Raw genomic sequence first — 6,926 nt, 5'->3', positions numbered from 1 at the left:
TCAGGGTTCCTGAGCTGTCTCCCCAGGGAAAATGACATCGCCTGCCGCCGATGGGATGCAGCCAAAACACTGACAGGACTGTGTGGATTGGCAGGGCCACATGGGGGAATGAATGAAGAAACTGCCACCAGGAAAATGGTTACCACGACCACTGCAACTCAAATGGACTCGGTGACACCCCAGAGAATCGTCGTGAGTTGTGAGAGTCTGAGAGACTGTATATTGTTTGTGTTAAAAGATGTTGTACGTTCACCAGCTGACATTTGTGTTACACCAGAAATTGTTCAAGTGGGCCCACAAGGGTTCTTTACTGTCAATATCCAGTGTGTTAACCCTCCCTATTTTCTTGCTGCTAACCAGGTTGTGGCCCAAGCTATTCTCATGCCCAGTAGTCCGCCACAGGACTACAACCCCTCTGTCTTCTGGGCTGAGGCAGCTGGGAATGACAAACCCATGCTTAATTGCAAACTGTCTGGCCAAGGCTCAGACATCAGCCTGGCAGGAATGATGGACATGGGAGCAGACGTGACAGTCATTTCTTCCCACAATTGGCCGTCACACTGGGAGCTGCAGCTGGCAGAAGGTATTGTGACGGGTGGGGGGGGATCTATATCTGCTCAAAGAAGCAAGGCAGTTGTCCAAATTGAGGGTCCAGAGGGACAGATAGCATCAGTCCGTCCTTTTGTAATTGACTCTGGATTTCCATTGCGGGGCAGAGATCTCATGTCCCAGTGGGGGGCTCGAGTCGAAATTCCATCTCAACCCCAACATTTTTTGTACAGGCCACTGCGGAGTGCCCCTTCCAGAAATTAAATTGGATCTCTGACAAACACATCTGGATGGATCAATGGCCTTTGAAAAATGACAAATTAAAGGCACTTAGCACACTCATGGAGGAGCAATTGAAAAGAGGAAATATCGAACCATGTAAGAGCCCTTGGAATTCCCTGGTATTTGGAATCAAAAAGCTGGGGAAAGACCAGTGGCGCCTCCTCCAGGACTTGCGGAAAATAAATGCAGTCATAGAGGACATGGGACCCCTGCAGCCCGGAATGCCTTCACCCTCCATGCTCCCCAGGCAGTGGAAGGTAGCAGTCATTGATATTAAAGAGTGTTTCTTCCAGATCCCACTACGCTCAGACAATGCGCCCTGGTTTGCCTTCTCGGTCCCTTCCATCGACCGAAAGGCTCCCGTGCAGCGCTACCAGTGGTGAGTTTTGCCACAAGGCATGAAGAACTCACCCACCATCTGCCAGTGGTATGTAGCTCGCATTCTGTCCCCTGTCAGAAAGTTAGCAGCAAAGGCAATAGTGCTCCACTATATGGACGATGTTTTGGTGTGTGCTCCTAACCAATCCTATTTAGACTGGACATTGGGGAAGGTAATTGAGGCCTTAGAGGCAAATGGATTTGAAATCCAGGCCAAAAAGGTCCAGAAAACCTCTCCATTTAAATACCTTGGACTAAAAATCCAATGAGCAGACTGTGGTTCCCCAACAAGTCAAAATAATTGATAACCCTAAGACCTTGCAGGAACTCCATCAGCTCTGCGGGTCCATCAATTGGGTGAGGCCTCTCCTAGAGCTGACAACAGAAGATCTCGCTCCTCTGTTCAACCTCCTGCGAGGGAAAGATGACCTCCCATCACCCAGGCATCTATCAGAGGAGGTGAGACAGTCCATCTGTAAGGTACAGGAAGCGCTGTCGTCCCAGCAGGCACACCACTGAGCCCCAGGTCTGCCTTTTCAAACTGATTCCAAAAGAAATTCAAAGCAGAAAACCATTAAATGCCTTGACAATCTTTTCAGATGCCTGCGGTCGTTCCCGCAAGTCTGTCATCACATGGAAGTATCCCTGCACTCAGAAGTGGGAGTCTGATGTACAGGTAGTTGAAGGATCCTGAAGTGGCAGAACTTACAGCGGTGGTCAGGGCATTTGAGTGGTTCAGTGAACCATTTAATTTGATAACTGACTCAGCCTATGTTGCAGGTGTAGTTTCCAGGGCAGAGAGAGCCTTACTAAAGGAGGTTGCAAACCCAAAACTTCATAACTTGCTTTCGAAATTGATTCAACTGATCTCCCACTGAAAGCAACCATTCTATGTCATGCATAGTGTGTGAGATCACACACTGACCTGGCAGGATTTAATGCCGAAGGGAACAGGAGAGCAGATGCCCTAGCAATGCCCATCGAGTTAGCGAATGTGCCTAACAGATTCCAGCAAGCCCAGCTGAGCCATGCAGTGTTCCATCAGAATGCTCCAGCTCTCATCCAAATGTTCCACCTCACTAGAGACCAGGCAAAAGCAAAGACGATCTCTTCTTCTGGCCGAGCTGCCCTCACTTGTGCCCCAAGTGGGGCCATGCAGCTGTGGCACCCTGAGGAGGGCATCCCCTGGGCATGGGCAAGGGCACCTGCTGGACTGTGACCACTGGAGATGGTTGTGCATGGACAGAGAGCCTGCAGTGCTGCCCACAGCTTGGAGAAGGGCAGGCTCAGGCCCGGGGCAGCTTCTCCCAGTGACACTCCAGCTCTCAGAAGCCTCCAAGGTGCAGCCACACTTGCAGTTGCCTGCTCACTGCTTGGGGTTCTGCATGGCTCCACACGGTGCTGAGGGCAGGGCAGGGCAGGCTGTGGCAGCGCTGGCCTGGCTGTCTCCACTGATGCCTTTGGTTCTCTTTTCCTCTGCAGCAGCAGGGACCGGCAGCAGCGGCAGCAGCAGCAGCAGCGGCAGGACGAGGAGGAGGTGGCTGCCCTGGCCCTTTGCTCTGCGGCGGGGCCCAGCCAGGGCTGCGCGGGCGCCAGGGCAGGAGGGCTCCGGCTGCAGCAGGGCGCTCTTCGGGCAGCCCCTGGCAGCCGTCTGCGCGGAGGACGGCACGCTGCCCCGGCCCATCCAGGTGAGGCGGCCGCACAGGGCTGCCCGTCCCTCCCTCTGGATGCTGCACAGCCAGTGTCCCCACGCATGTCCCCCAGCCATGGGGCACTGGGCTCTTCAGCCGTGCCTCAGGCTCCTGCTCCCAGCCCCTTTGCAGCAGGAGGCAGCGAGCCCAGGCTGGGGCAGAGCTCTGCGAACAGGGCAGCTCCTCACACAAGCCCCTGCCCTCCCGCCTCTCCTGCAGGAGCTGCTGGCTGTCCTGCACCAGGAAGGGCCCACAACAGAAGGCATCTTCCAGAAAGCAGAGAGCGCCAAAGCCTGACAGGAGCTGCGGCAGGCCCTGGACCACGGCCTGCACGTCGACATGGCAAGCCAGCCAGTGCTGCTGCTGGCCATGCTCCTCAAGGTGAGTCCTCCTGAGCTGCAGCTGCAAAGGCTCCTGCCTGCGCCACCGTGCTCCAAGGCTCACCGGCAGCCCTTGGCATTGCAGGACTTCCTGGGAAGCATCCCCGGCAAGCTCCTCGTCACCGACCTCTACGAGGACTGGACGGCTGCGATGCAGATGGCCAGCAGAGAGGACAAGATCTGTCAGCTCAAAGAGTAAACGTGGGCAGCAGCTTCCAGCTCCGCAGCAGGCACTGCTGGAAGCCTGGCACTCTCCTGAAAGGGGACACTCTCCTGAAGGGGCTGTGTTTTTGGACAGCTTGCTCTTGCTGGCTGGCAGTCTGATTTTGGGGCAATGCACGGGGAGCGTTCCCTTGCGTGGGCTCGGGGGAAATCAGGAGCTGGGCAGCAACGCCCTGCATCCTTCCCACGGGAGCGCTGGAGCCCTGAGCGCTGGCCGAGAGCGCCTGCGGAGCTGCGCAGCAGCCGCTGGCTGCCCCCTGCCTGGGGCCAGCTCTGGGGACGGCCGTGGGCAACGTGGGCCTGCTGATGGACGCTGCCTTCCTGTTCCCTCGGGGGGGCCAAGAAGTTGCCCGCAGCAAAGCTGCTCCTCCTCAGGCAGCTGCTGGCACTGCTGCGACTCATCGGCCAGCACGTGTCCAGCAGCAGAATGACCTGCAGCAGCCTGGCCGTCTGCCTGGGGCCAAAGCTGCTGAGCCCACCGCAGGAGGAGCAGCTGGAGCTCGAGGCCATGCTGGCCGAGAACAAGCAGGTAAGGCTGGCTTCAGCAGCCGGCTGCAGCCTTGCTGGCCAAAGGCAACTTGGCTGCCCAGAGGTGCCTGTGCCTGGCGGCCCCCTGTGTCCAGCCAAGGCTGCTGCGGGAGCTGCCTGCAAGAGCTGCCCCCCAGCCAGCGCCTTCCTCCTGTGCAGAGGCAAGGCTCAGCCGTGATGGCTCTTCCTCCCTCCTCCCTCCCTCCCTCTCTCCTTCCCCCCCCTTCCCTCCCTCCCTCCCTCCCTTTCCCACTCTCTCCTCCCTCCCTCCTTATCCCCCTCATCCCTCCATCCCCCCCCCCCCCTCACCTCCAGAATTTCTGCTTCAGGCACCTCCAGCTTTGTCTCCAAACACCCACCAGAGCTCCCCAGAGTCGCTGGCCAAGGCCGAAGCCCTGACGAGCCTTTCTGTGTCAGGAAGGTAAAAGGAGCCCACATTGGTTCCAGCAAGAAGGGACTGAGCTTGTGCCTCCCACCTTTGCCTCTCTAATCCAACTTTGTGGCTAAAGGCTTGTAGACTGCTAGCCCCAGGAAGAGAAAAAGAGAAGGAAAAGACAGCGAGCAGAGGCCTGGCCAGAAGACAGGGAATAGCAGCCAGAAAGGGAAAGGAGGACACACCAAAGAAGACTGGAGAAATGCAGGAAGCTCTGGCAGCCCAAGAAGCCCAGGTATGGATGTGCCAGGCTCTGCTGCCCACCCTCCTCTCCACACTGCCCTGAGTCAGTCCAAGGCACTGGCAAGGGCCGGCAGGGGCTGGTGCTGGGCAGGGCTTGGCAAGAGCTCCATGGCAGCTGTGCAGGGGCTCTGCAGCCCTTGGCTTCCTCCACGCCCACGTGCTGAACCTCTGCAGGAGGATGGCTCTGGGCGGGACGAAGGGGCTGAGGGAGAAGCTGTGAAGGTGGGGCAGCTGGAACCCCTCTCCCTCTAGTTCTGCTTCTAGATGTTTATAGTGACACCTATCAAGCTAAGGTTTTCATTCTAGAGGCCGCTTTTTCACATGTTCCATGTCAATGGATAATTAGGTACGTCTCTTGGTACCTGTCAAGGCATCTGCTGCTCTACCACATCTATCCCCACTCTGCTGCCTCTGTCCCCATTGCCTTGTCTGCTGTGCCAGCTCTGTGCCCTGTGGCCATGCTGGGAGCCGGGCTGGCGGCCAGGCCCAGCTGAGCAGCACTTTCAGCCCCCGGTCTTGGCTGCCCACACCTGACGGGAGCAGCAGGAACCGCTGGTGGCAAAGCAAAAACCAGGGTGGGAGCTGCAGGCACAAACGGTGGCGTGGGCTTTGGCCGCGGGCACTGGCCGGCTGGGCAGGAGCGGGCCCTGCCCGTGCTGGGGCCGCTCAGCGCGGCTGCCCCGGGCGGCACAGGGGCTGTCCTTGGGCAAGGCAGCTGCGCCAGCAGGGCCCGGGAGCGGTGCCGGCTGTGCCGCGCTGCCGGGGGCTGCGGGACGGTCCCGCCGGGGCTGCGCTCGCCACAGCCTGGCCCGCTGGGCCTGCAGCTGGCCCAGCCCTGAGCTGTGGCTGGCTCTTCTCCTTGCCTGGCCCTGGGGATGCTTGGGGAGCTCTCTGTGGGTGCATCGGAGTGCCGAGGGCTCGGTCTTTGTCTGGCCCAGCTGGAGGGAGCCTCCTGTCCCTTTGGAGCAGAGGGAGAAGACCCGGCAGTGGGGTTTCTGGCAGCTGCCTCCTGCCAAGGAATTGCAGCGAGACAGTTTTCCCAGACGGTTGAACGAGTAGGGGAGAGCTAAGTAGACAAGAAATTGGTTGTTGTAAAGCCCCAGAACATGTGGGGAATTTTTCTTTCTCACCCTGCTTGTGAGGATCGAAGCTTTTCTCTTGCCTGACAGAAGTGCAGTTGCTGCCAAGGGAAGCGCACCCAAGGACCAGTAGTGACTCGGCCTTCCCTTTGCTTCCTTTCTTCTTCCCTCACTGCTCCACAGCTCCCTTGTGCCAGAACCTCGGTGCTGCCTCACCTGAGGATTCACAGCTGCTTCCAGCCCTTCCAGCACAAGTGCAGGTTCTCAAGAGCATGAGGCTTTCCCAGCAACTCCCAGGAAAGTGTTTGCCACCTCCAGACTTCTTGAGGATTCATCAGAGGAACCAGGCACACACAGATTTCTACGCCAGCCTGAGCTCATCATTCCGCTGGTTCCCGTAGACCATCAAAGCCTTTTTGTGGCCCTTCCAGAGAGCAGCAGCTGCACATCTTCAGAGCAGCACACCCAGCCTACAGCCCATCAGGTAGGGAGAGAGTTTCTACCGTTGCTTTTCAGGAAGATCATGAAAAGGGACCATTTGAAGTATTTTCCTGCAGTGCTCTATCATGTGTACATCTCCAGTGTGAATCAGACAGGAATTGTCAAGTGAACTGGGAAGCAGGACCTTGAAAACAAAACCAATCTCTGTCTGCTTTTCCTGTCCTTCCTCCAGATTTGGAGGCTGTTCTGGCCATTTTCCAGACAGCCTCTCTGTAGGGATGAAAGGGAGAGGCAAAAAACATTGGTCCACAACTGGTCAGTGTCAGGTGCACCCCCATCTCTCTTGGAATGAAGCCCAACTAGGATGCTGACAGGATATTGCAGAGTTTGCAGATTGTCTCTCCTGCAAAGAAGGCTATTAAATTTCAGTGAGCTCTGTGTGTCCCCAGAACTGCTGCAGCTGCAGAATACAGCCTCACCCACAAGGTTGCTTTTTACAATACAATCAGATTTGAATTTTAGCATGTGTGTCTGCAGATCTGGGCTCTTCCTGGGTGAATCCACTTTCTGTGGTCTGTTGGGATGAGAAACTCAGAAGCAGCCATATCTAAAAGCTGCTGGGGAGATAGAAAAGGCTGAGATTACAAAGTCTTTGTGTGTAGATCAGTTTTACAATCCATCCTTTAATATACATACCCAT

The 6,926-nt window shown here is 56.8% G+C and overlaps 1 protein-coding gene across 1 annotated transcript in view; it reads left to right on the top strand.

Annotated features, from left to right (window-relative positions):
- Positions 1 to 6,926, top strand: part of LOC138102609 (uncharacterized) — a 60,473-nt gene that overhangs the window by 51,425 nt on the left and 2,122 nt on the right. The window lies entirely within an intron of this gene.

Source organism: Aphelocoma coerulescens, unplaced genomic scaffold (assembly GCF_041296385.1).
Source record: "Aphelocoma coerulescens isolate FSJ_1873_10779 unplaced genomic scaffold, UR_Acoe_1.0 HiC_scaffold_94, whole genome shotgun sequence".
In the NCBI taxonomy this organism is placed as follows: Eukaryota; Metazoa; Chordata; class Aves; order Passeriformes; family Corvidae; genus Aphelocoma; species Aphelocoma coerulescens.
Note: the sequence above shows the minus strand (reverse complement) of the source record. Positions and strands in the feature narration are given on the sequence as shown.